The 12,335-nt window shown below is 46.2% G+C and overlaps 2 non-coding genes across 2 annotated transcripts; one reads left to right on the top strand and one right to left on the bottom strand.

Annotated features, from left to right (window-relative positions):
• trnaw-cca (transfer RNA tryptophan (anticodon CCA)) lies at positions 1-72 on the bottom strand. Its single transcript has one exon. It is a non-coding gene; the product is annotated as a tRNA-Trp (tRNA).
• Positions 73-10,192: 10,120 nt separating this feature from the next.
• On the top strand, positions 10,193-10,266 carry trnan-guu (transfer RNA asparagine (anticodon GUU)). The gene has a single exon. It is a non-coding gene; the product is annotated as a tRNA-Asn (tRNA).
• The last annotated feature ends 2,069 nt before the right edge of the window (positions 10,267-12,335 follow it).

Raw genomic sequence — 12,335 nt, 5'->3', positions numbered from 1 at the left:
TGACCCCGACGTGATTTGAACACGCAACCTTCTGATCTGGAGTCAGACGCGCTACCGTTGCGCCACGATGCCTACACGATGTGCTTGAGATGTTCCTCTATATGAAGCTTTAACAACACAAGGGGCATTAAAATGCCCGTCCATTTGCACCAGGTGTCAGAAGCAACGCTCTCCTGCCAGTCACCGTATGTTTTTTTCTTCAACTTTTGTGTTGTTTTCATGGAAAAGCATCATTAATTAACCCCTCACCTTCATTTGCACAATGAAAGAAATGCTAACTGAGGGACAGTCGATACTTCAATCATTTGTCCTGTGCTTTGGGGAGCGGGCAGGGCAGTGGACCTGAGTCCATGATCGCATCGGCCATGATCGTATTAAAAGACGGAGCAGGCTCGAGGGGCGTATGACCAACTCCTGCTCCTATTTCTTTTGTTCTTATGTTCTTCAGCATGTTAACCCATTTTACACACTGTATTGCCGATGTCACCAGGAATCTGGGGCAACTTTTGTCAAATTTAACAGCACCGGTTATTCCTTCCGTGCTGAGAAAATAGAATCAGTCGTGAAGATAAAATCCCATGGTGATCATTTTCAGATTCAACGCAGGAGGATTTCAAATAAAGTGAAAGAATTTTACAGTGAAAAGATTTGCAAGTTTTATTTGTATTTGTATCTTTAATTAAACTTTGTGGCGTCTGACTCCGGTTCATGCCTCTGCTGAATAAGAAAGGAGGGTTTGACGTTGACCAGACTGTACTGCCCCTGATATTTGTGAGCTCATCCTTTATATTCAGTGGTTTCTCGCCCTTTGATGGGCTGCAGTGTAGCGGATATCACGTTGGCCTCACACGTGAAAGGTCCCCGGTGGATCTGTTTTCTCTCACTGAAAGTTATCTATTTATTGGTTAAATAAAGAGCAATTCAGGAATAAGGGAGCCCTTTTACCAGGAGTATAAATAGCAAATAACGACAGCAAACGCTGGAAATCTCAGCAGGTCAGGCAACATTTTCCAGGAGACTAAGCTCTCCTCCGATTGTTCCCTTATAGCAAGTTTAAACATAATGTTTCTACCCAGAATCAAACCCGGTACATTTCATGTATAAAGCACGACAGAAACCTCTGGCACAACAGCCCCAACAGAGGGGAGCTGACCAGTGAGCTCCCTCTGTGCTGATCAGGAATGTGTTGGCTCACCTGAAACAACTTCTGTCCCACACTGAAAGTTCTCAATCCTTCTCCTCCGCTGCCCTTTACAGAAATGTCACGGATCACCCAGCCACCGTGTTCACTTCCACATCCTCACAGTGGGGCCACAGAGGCTCCTACTGTCTCCCCGCGATCAGTGAACTCGCCCAGTTTACTAAATTAAACCCGGAACACGTGCCCGGCAAAGGGCAGGGGAAGCCAGATAGTCTGTAAGCTCGGTCTATCGCAGAAAGTATTGGTATTCATGGTGATTACAGCAATTATTAATCGTCTCACAGTCCTCAATTATTTTGATGCGATGAATTGATCGAGAATTGAAATCAGTTTAGTGCGCCGGACCTGAACCCCTCGACCACCAGGGAACGGGTATGATACATGTAGATATATTTATATATGAACCTGAATATCAACGGCTCGCTACCGAGACCTCATGGTGCAACGGGAGTGCGTCTAACTTTGAGTGAGAGAAATTGTTTCACAGTGATACCCATTTCATCTTTTGTTCCCTTTTAAACACTAGAAACTGAGACAGGGGGAAAAAATAGGTAAATAAAAGCACAGGGATAAAGACAAGAGGAAGAGAGAAGGGGAAAGATACTGTCCCCACCCAGAGCTAATGCAGAAAACCCTCTGCTGCGCTCGGGGTGGCCACCCACAGCCTGGATACACAAACGGGAGAACACCAGCGGCAGGTCGGGGCCATAAAAGGAACGGCGAGCGGCCTTGGGAGCAGCTTGGAAGTCCCGGGAGACTACTCCAGGGAGCAGTGCGAGCTGGTGCAGGAGGGCGGTGGCAGCGAGGAGGGACGTCATCAAGGTCCAGGTCTGTGATTGGAGCGTGGGCAGATACAGCAGGAGCATCGAGATCGGGCCGAAGGAGCGGCGAGAGACTGTAAAGGGACGTGATCGGGGCCCAGGGGAGGCATGAGTTTGGGACCAGCGGCCCAGGGGCAGCACGGACCAGCCCACACTGTGATATGTGTGTGCACTAGGTCCGTGCAGCAGAGCTGTTCGCCTGTCGTCTTGGTTAACCCTTGCCACTGAACCAAGACCTCGCTCTGTCAAGCCCATGTGATGGCTGTCGTGCAACGGCCACCACACATTAAAAAAATCCACGCACAGGCATCTTCCACCCTTTGGGATGTAGTTCGGGTCCTTCATTGAAACACCTGTGAACTCATCCTTTTTCGGCGTGGAAGCAAGTCATCCTCGTTTCGAGGGACCGCCTATGATGATGATGATGATGGATACATTAACTCCGCAACAGCTCAGTGACTGCAGGAGTGGGACCGTGCGGCGCTTCAGAAGACATGTCGAAAAGGCAAAGTCACTGATTCCGTCTCATGTGCTGCTCCGATCAAGAACAGCAACACACACTAAAAATGCTTCAATAATGGTGACATCTTATCTCGACGTTTGTTAAGCAGGTGGTTTGTTGGTCGAGGGGTATGATTCTTGCTTCGCAGTTGTTACTTGTAATTTGCAGAAAAATCCTGGCTTCAAATCCCAGACCAGCCTTGAGTTTGCATTGAAATTCTGCAAAGAAGGACTTACGTTTCTGCAGCGTCTGTCAGGAACTCATGAAGCCCCAAAGCACTTTACAGCCGTTGAGTTGCCTTTGAAATGTTGTCATGTGAGGAAAGATGTGCCCAAATCACCTCAACTCTTTGCAAACGAGTTCATAGAATCAAATACGATTACAGCACAGAAGGAGGCCATTTCGGCCAATCGTGTCCGCGCCGGCCAACAAGAGACTATCCAGCCTAATCCCACTTTCCAGCTCTTGGTCCATAACCCTGCAGTTCAGGTGCACATCCAAGCACTTTTTAAATGTGGTGAGGGTTTCTGCCTCTACCATCCTTTCAGGCAGTGAGTTCCAGACCCCACAACCCTCTGCGTGAAGAAATATCCCCTCTAGACTTTCGACCAATTACTTTAAATTTATGCCTCCTTGTTGTTGATCCATCTGCTAAGGGAAATAGGTCCTTTCTATCCACTATATCTCAGACCCTCATAATTTTATACACCTCAATGAGGTCTCCCCTCAGGCTCTGTTCCATGGAAAACACATCCAGCCTATCTAATCTGTCCTCATGGCTAAGATTCTCCACTGCCGGCAACATCCTCGTAAATCTCCTCTGCACCATCTTCAGTGCAATCATGTCCTTCCTGTAATATGGCGACCAGAACTGCATGCAGTACTCCAGCTGTGACCTAACCTGCCCCACCGACCCCATCTCTTGTATTCTATGCCTCGGCTAATAAAGGCAATCATTCCATATTTCTTCTCAATCACCTTAGCTACCTGGCCTGCTACTTTCAGTGATCTGTGGACATGCACTCGCTGGATTCTGGGGAGGACCCAGCAGATTGGAAAACTGCAAATGTAATGCCCCTATTTAAAAAAGGAGGCAGACAAAAAGCAGGAAACTATAGACCAGTTTGCCTAACATCTGTGGTTGGGCAAATGTTGGAATCATTTATTAAAGAAGCAGTAGCAGGACATAGAAACATCGAAACATAGAAAATAGGTGCAGGAGTAGGCCATTCGGCCCTTCGAGCCTGCACCACCATTCAATAAGATCATGGATGATCATTCAGCTCAGTACCCCTTTCCTGCTTTCTCTCCATACCCATTGATCCCTTTAGCTATAAGGGCCACATCGAACTCCCTCTTGAATATATCTAACACACTGGCATCAACAACTCTGCGGTAGAGAATTCCACGGGTTAACAACACTCTGAGCGAAGAAGTTTCTCCTCATCTCAGTCCGAAATGGCTTACCCCTTATCCCTTAGACTCTGACCCCAGGTTCTCGGCTTCCCCAACATCGGGACCTGTCCAGTCCCGTCAGAATTTTATATGTTTCCATGAGATCCCCTCTCATTCGTCCAAACTCGAGTGATCTCTCGATCCCTTGATTCCCAGAGACTCGAAAAATCTATCTAACGCAGCCTTGAATATATTCAGAGACTCAGCATCCACAGGCCTGTGGGGCAGAAAATTCCAAAGATTCATAACCCTCTGAGTGAAGAAATTCCTCCTCATCTCTGTCTTAAATGGCCGACCCCTTAACCTGAGACTGTGCCCCCTCGTTCTAGACACTCCAGCCCGGGGGAAACAACCTCTCAGCATCTACCCTGTCAATCCCCTTCAGAATATTGTGTGTTTCAATGAGATCACCTCTCATTCTTCGAAACTCCGGAGAGTATCGGCCCATTCTAAACAATCTCTCAACTTAAGACAGTCCTCTCATCCCAGGAATCAATCTGGTGAACCTCTGTTGTACCACCTCCCAGGCAATTATTTCCTCCCTCAAATAAGGAGACCAAAACTGTGCGCAGTACTCCAGGTGTGGCCTCACCAGGGCCCTATACAATTGTAGCAAGACTTCCTTACTCTTGTACTATGGGCTATATATTAAGTACTATGGGGCGAGTGCCCTGTTTTTTTTGCTGTTTCGATGGTTGTATAAAAATTATTAAATTTGACAGTTGCTCGGCAAACATATTTGTATTTCCTTCAGTGTACTCCTTACTCTTCAAGGGATGGATTTTCCCCAAGCAGTTTTGTCGGCGCACTGACCTCAAGTGCACCGATTTTGCACGCTGGAAACGGCTCGGGGAAAAACTCGCCCCATCCTGGCCGCTGTGTACAGTCCCCGGAGTCCTGGCGTGGTGTCGATGGTAAAGTGGGGGGCGGAGCCAAACGCCTGCGCCGAAAACACTGCCGGCACCTTCGAGCATGGGCAGTAGGGAGAGAAAACTTGGCACTTTGCCATTTTTAAACAGTGTCAAACCCGATGAAAAGCACAGCAGCTTCTCAGCTTCTCCGGTCGCTCGACGGGCTCTCCCCCCGTCCCTCCCCGATAAAACGCACAGCTCCAGCAGCTGCAACTTCTCCGGTCCTCAAGCTCACACTTCTCCGGTGTGAAGAGGCAGTATTTCACCTTCTCTCTTCCTCTTGTCTATATCCCTCAGCATTGTTTTCTGGATTTATTCCCCCGGCCTCATTTTATGTGTTTAAAAGGGAACAAAAGATGAAGTCGGCGACACTCTGGAACAATTTCTCTCATTCAAATATATCTATTTAGTGAAGTGAAATAAAGAGCAATGAAAGAATAAGGGAGAAGCCACTGTCACCCTTTTGACAGGAGAATAAACTCGCCCATGGCTGTTCATCCACAGAAAGTTTAAACATAATCTTCCTGCACGTGATGCTTCCGCATGGAAAGCAAACGTGATAACGGCTCCACTGCGGAAACCGCTCTGACCAGAAGTACAGCAGAGGGCAGCAGACCAGTGAATGCCTTCTGTGCTGATCGGGAATATGTTGGCTCACCTTAAACAACTTCTGTCCCTCACTGACAGCTGTCAATCCTTCTCCTCCACTGCCCTTTACACAAACATGTCACTGATCCCCACCCACCACCCCACATCCACATCGTGTTATCTTCCATGTTAGCATAGTGGGGCTGCGGAGGCATCTACTCTCTCCCCGCGGTTAGTGAACTCAGTCAGTCTGTAAAATTAAAGGGGAACAAGTGTCCCGCAAAGGGCAGGGGAAGGAAGAGAGTCTGTAACCTGGGTTTAATTGTTTGTCAAAGGCTACCCGTCCTGTTGTGTATTTCCAGCAGTTTCCTACTTTCACAGGTGGAGATAACGGGGCTGGACCATGCTCCAAAAATACAATGAGGTCGGGATAAAAGTTCCTCACATACTCAGGGCAAATTAAATGATTGAAGTTCTACAATGGATTAATTAATGATGTTTAAATCAATGAATCTTTTTTTCCACATGAGATGCATGTAACTCTTTCTTCTAAGGTTTTAATTTTGATGGAAGTGCAATTTCCCTGGCCGGAAATCGACCCAGGGCCGCGCTGGTGAGAGCGCCGAATCCTAATCACTGGACCACCAGAGAATGCTGCATTGCTGCATCGCTGCATCGTAATGCTTGGTGTCATTATTGTCCTTTTCAATCCACTTGTTTCACACCGAAACACATCGTAACCGTGATCTGAATTTAACGCCACGTCATTCTTTGAAATCACCTTTAAATGATTGGGTAAAACCACTCCTTATACCACCGAAAAACAGCTTCGATTCCAGGTCAGGGCGGTAACTTCTGTAACAGCTTTTTTCAATTCAAAACCTTATAAAATTGAAGACATGCAGCTAATAAGAAAAAATAAGAATTAATTAAATCACAGTTAAATAACCGATAACCTTTTTCAGGATAAAATAAATATTAATATAGCTACTGAGGGACAGTAGTATCTTAAATCATTCATTTTCTCTTTACATGTGATGAATTTTTATCCCGATCTCATTTACGTCCTGTATGAGAAATTGTAAGTGTTTATGACTCAGTTGTAAAACCATTGATTGTGTGTGTGTCTATTCTTGATAGGAGGAGCACTTGAGACCAAAGTTCCAGTTCGATATATGCATCAATAGAATCAATTTTCACCAGTTCCTTTAAACCCAATAACATAATTTATTTTGATTGGACTGGATGGAGGAACATGATCCATGTAAAAAATTGTTATCGTTTTACTTGTGCTGAATGGTCATAAAAGTATTGGAGTGGGAACTCACTGGATAACAGCAAAGCTTGCAATGTTTGCGGAATATATTCGTGCAGCCAAAATGCACAATGACAACCCGGAACTGTGCGGCACCGAATCCTCGGGGAAAAACATTAAAAGGCTTCGCCCGGAGATGGGTTTGGATTACCCACCTTTCAGTTACCAGCCGAATGCGCTAAACCATTGGAACACAGATACACACTGCAAGACATGCAAAACCAGGGTGTCAGTCAGTTAATGCTTCAGATTGCTCTGACCGGGATTGAACTTATCCACTCTCAGTTGTACTTTTCCCAAGTAAAGTGTGGGACATTCATTGTGGATGTGTGGAAGCAGTCTTGTCCTGCACACTGCAAACACTTCCATGTCACCACCAACCAGCTCTCCCACAACCGGTGTGATCTACTTTCCAGCCTTCCAGTGCCTTGTCTGTGACGAAGTATGTTTCAAAAGTTTTGGAATAGTTGGTTCCACGGTGTAATGGTGAGCCCTCCTGATTTTAAATCTAGTGATTTGAGTTCAAATCTCAGTGAAACCTAAATTCTTGTTGTCCCAGCTGCTGAAAATTTGGAACAAACAAGTGAAAGACACCTGGTGCTGGTGGGCAGTTTTGTTGCCTTTTTCATTGATGCTTGATCTACAAGTCGAGTTATCAAATTGTGTGCTCAACCGTCAGTTATCTGCTACAAATCAGCGGAGGACAAATCACTTTGTTGTCTAATGCTGCCTTTGTCTGCACAATGTGTGCTGAGATTATCTGTGCAATATGCATTCCGCAGGATGAATAAAAGCAATGCTTTTTGAAATGCAGGAACTGCATGTTTTGCACTCGATAAAACGTTGCATTTTCTTTTCATTAATTTTACATTAATGCATTGCAATGCCAACGCACTTTTTACGTGGCAAGATCGATAATTAGCAGAGCGTAATGAAGACATCGCAAAGTTTCTGTTTAAAGAATGGACTCAGTCGAGAATATTTTGTGGATTTTATTTTTCTGAGGCTATTTTCCCTGTGCTGGGGTCACCCTGCGCATATATGTGAAAAAGCTGGTTTTGTTAAAAATCCAGAGACCGCATAGCAGTTCGCTGGGACAAAAGAGCTGTCAGTCATCCATTGACAAAAGAGCTGTCGGCCAGGAAGGGGGGCCACTGACAAAGCCACTCTAATTTGTAAAAGCACTTCTCACCTCCATCTCAGAAGGAGACACAGAACAATGAACCCACCAGCCTGGCCAGCCAAGGAGGAGCTGGGTCGTTCCCATCACTGACTAAGTACCCGTGCTTAGAAACAAAGGGGTTTTAAAGATTGGCGGGAAAGATAGGGGTAGCAAGACTCCCAGAAAGACAGGGTCCTTTCCACATTATTATTAGCTTGGAGCTTGGTGTGAAGCTTGGAGCTTGCAGCTTGCAGCTTGTGTCTAGAGAGAGCCCCCTCTCCCTCTCGCTCTCGCTCCACCGATCGATGTACCAGAGGAAGGGGCCGCAGTACTGCAGAAGAAGCCACCGAGACTGATGACCAGGCAGTGAATTCCCACAGCTGAGCTGAGCAAGGAAACGGGCTGCGTGTGGTGGTGAACATGGTCGCGAGTGTCCCAAGCCAGTAACCATATATCCCAGGCCAGCTGGGTAAGGGCTTAGGGTTTTCTCAGAAGGGAAGCTTTTCAGGGCTATTCTGGGGAGGGTAATTCATTGGTAGGGGTGGGGTTAGAATCCACCAGGGAATTACTGCGTGTTACTGGGTTCATTTCTGTACTGTATGTATGTTGTTTGTAACCGGGATTTTATTCTCCACAGAGAAAGTGATTTAGTTTAGCAGTGCATGTTTTAGACAGTGTATGTTAGACCAAATAAATATACTACGATTTATCACTGAAGCATCCCTTTCCGTGACTCATTTAATTTACACTCTGAATAATAATTCCCAGATCTAGAACTTTCGTAAGGTGGGGGCGATTCAAACCGTCCATCTGGCAATTGGGCGAGGATCACAAACACTTACAATATTTACTACAGGATATACTTGCTTTGGAGGCAGTTCAGAGAAGGTTCACTGGGTTGACTCCGGAGATGAGGGGGTTGACTTATGAGAAAAGGTTGAGTAGGTGGGGCCTCTACTCATTGGAATTCAGAAGAATGAGAGGTGATCTTATCGAAACGTTAAAGGTAATGAGGGAGCTTGATAAGGTGGATGCAGAGAGGATGGTTCCACTGATAGGGGAGACTAGAACTAGGGGGCATAATCTCAGAATAAGGGGCTGCCCATTTAAATCTGTGATGAGGAGTAATTCCTTCTCTCAGAGGTTGTAAATCTGTCGAACTCACTGCATCAGAGAGCTGAGAAAGCCACGACAATTAATAAATTTAAGACAGAGATAGATTCTTAACTGATAAGAGAATAAGGCTTATGGGGAACGGGCAGGGATGTGGACTTGAGTCTATGATCGGATCAGCCATGATCATATTAAATGGTGGAGCAGGCTCGAGGGGCCATATGGCCTACTCCTGCTCCTAGTTCTTAAGTTCTTATGTTCTGAATGGCGACACACAAAAAAATGCTTTGATCATGGTTACACCTTATCTTCACATTTGTCAAACAATTGGCTCGTTGGTCTCGGGCTGTGATTTCCCTTGGAGTTGTTAATTGAAATTTACGAGGGTTCCCAGAGGAGCCCTGATATTGCTCGCATATTTTGAAATTGCATCGAACTTTTGTAAAGAAGGACTTGCATATCTGCAGCGCCTTTCAGGAACTCATGACGCCCCAAAGCGCTTTACAGCCATTGAGTTATGTTTGAAGTGTTGTAGTTTGGGGAAAGATGTGCCCAGATCACCAAACATGTACCTCAACTCTTTGCAAAGAGTTTGGTGCAAATAATCAGGCGTCTCAGGGACTTGGACTTTCTTTGAATAAGTTCTGCTTGTACCTGCATTCAAGCTTGAAACAGCAACAGGGCTTCCATCTCACGGGACGTTTGGGGTTGATGTGCGTTGCTTTCAATCTTTGAAATTTCACCAAGCAAAGAAACGGTGAATCCAACTGTCCCTGTAAGCATTTATTTCCCGTTGAATCACAGGAATATCCGCAGTCAGGAGCTAAAAAGGAATTCAAACCTAATACTGGCTTCGGGACAATCAGAATACTTTATCACAGACAAGGCACCGGAAGGCTGGAAGGTAGATCACACCGGTTGTGGGAGAGCTGGTTGGTGGTGACATGGAAGTGTCTGCAGTGTGCGGGACCAGACTGCTTCCACGCATCCTCAATGAATGTCCCTCCATTTATTTGGGAAAAGTACAACTGAGAGTGGTCAAGTTCCATCCCGGTCGGAGCAATCTGAAGCTTTAACTGACTGACACCCTGGTTTTGGATGTCTTGCACCTTATACTTCCATCAGTCTCTGTGGCGCAATGGGTTAGCGCGTCCGGCTGTTAACCGAAAGGTTGGTGGTTCGAGCCCACCCAGGGACGAAGTGTTTAACTGTTTTTCCCCGAGTATTCGGTGCCGCACAGTCCCAGGTTGTCATTGTGTGTTTTGGCTGCACTAATCTATTCCGCAAATGTTGCCAGCAGTGCTGTTATCCAATTAGTTCCCACTCCAATATTTTATGAGCATTCAGTTCAGGTAAAACGATAACAATTTTTTACATGGATCATGTTCCTCCATCCAGCCCATTGGAAATAAATTATGTTATTGGGTTTAAAGAAACTGGTGGAAAGTGATTCTATTGGTACATATATAGAACTGGAACTTCGGTCTCAAGTGCTCCTCCTATCAAGTATAGACACACACACAATCAATGGTTTTACAACTGAGTCATAAACACTTACAATTTTAAACCATTCTCATACAGCGTGTAAATGAGATAGGGATAAAACTTCATCACATGTAAAGAGAAAATGAATGATTGAGGATACCACTGTTCCTCAGTAATTATATTATTATTTATTTCATTCTGAAGAAGGTTATCGGCTAATTAACGGTGATTAAAAGAATTCTTACTTTTGCACGTTGGCTGCATGTCGTCAATTTTATCAGGTTTTGAATTTAAAAATGGGTTACAATGCTGGTTGAATACATGACCCCAAAGTCTTTTTGGGATCACAGGTTGAGTCTCTCTGGTGGTTTACGCTCTCTTGCAGAGCGCCTGAGTTGGGGCTCCGGTTGTTGGGCACTGGCCTGTGTGTCTGCTGTTTGCGGTGCCTCAGGCCTATCCGGAATGCCCACAGTGACTGGGCTCTCCTCCCTTTGGTTCCGGTGTTCGGTCACCTGTGCTGGAGTGAACTCTGTATCGTGTACTTCCTATGCTTCTTCTATGGGTTTGCTTAACCTCCTTTTTGTTTGATCCACATGTTTGCGGCAGATTTGTCCATTGGTTAGTTTAACTACCAGAATCCTATTGCCCTCTTTGGCAATCACAGTGCTTGCGAGACATTTAGGCCCTGCAGTGTAGTTGTGGACAACAACAGGGTCGTTTACACCAATATATCGTGCCCCCGCATTCCTGTCATGGTAGTTATATTGTGATTGGCGCCTGCTCTCAACAATTTCTTTCATGGTGTGGTGGAAAAGGGATAATGGGATTTGAGCATCCTTATCATTAGCAGCCCTGCGGGTGGAACCCCTGTGAGCGAGTGTGGTTGGGATCTATTGGCCAACAGGAGGCGTGATAAGTGGCTTTGTAGGGAACCTCCTTGGATTCTGAGCATACCCTGTTTGATTATCTGCACTTTTCGTTCTGCCTGGCCGTTTGAGGCTGGCTTGAACGGTGCCTTTCTGACATGGTTCATTCCATTGCCTGCCATGAAGTCCTGGAATTCAGTGCTTGTGAAGCACAGGCCATTGTCGCTGACCAAGATGTCCGGTAGACCGTGGGCGGCGAACATTGCCTGTAGACTTTCTACCTTGGCAGAGGATGTGCTTGAATTTAAAATGTCACACTCAATCCATTTGGAGTGAGCGTCTACTACAACCAAAAACATTTTTCCGATGAAAGGACCTGTGTAGTCATCATGGATGCGTGACCAAGGCTTGGCGGGCCATGGCCAAGGGCTAATGGGGGCTTCCCTGGGCGCATTGCCCAGCTGGGCACACGTGTTGTACCTGCGAACACAAACTTCCAGATCTGCATCTATCCCTGGCCACAAAACGTGTGACCTGGCAATTGCCTTCATCAAGACAATGCCCGGATGCTCATTGTGGAGTTCTCTGATGAACATCTCTCTGCCCATCTGGGGCATGACTACGCGGTTTCCCCACAGTAGGCAATCGGCCTGAATCGAGAGTTCATCCCTGCCCCTGTGAAATGGTTTAAATTCCTCAGGGCATGCCCTGTACGTGGCTGCCCAGTCCCCATTCAGGACACATTTCTTGACTAGAGACAATAGCGGGTTTCTATTTGTCCAGACTTTAATCTGACCGTCTGTCACTGGTGAGCCATCGCTTGCGAAAGCTTCAACAGCCATGACCATCTCAGCGGCATGCTCGGTAGCCCCCTCAGTGGTGGCTGGTGGGAGCCTGCTGAGTGCATCGGCGCAGT

The sequence above is a fragment of the Pristiophorus japonicus genome, unplaced genomic scaffold (assembly GCF_044704955.1).
Source record: "Pristiophorus japonicus isolate sPriJap1 unplaced genomic scaffold, sPriJap1.hap1 HAP1_SCAFFOLD_113, whole genome shotgun sequence".
NCBI classification, from domain to species: domain Eukaryota; kingdom Metazoa; phylum Chordata; class Chondrichthyes; family Pristiophoridae; genus Pristiophorus; species Pristiophorus japonicus.
The sequence above is the reverse complement of the archived record's forward strand: the minus strand, read 5'-3'. Positions and strand labels throughout refer to the sequence as shown.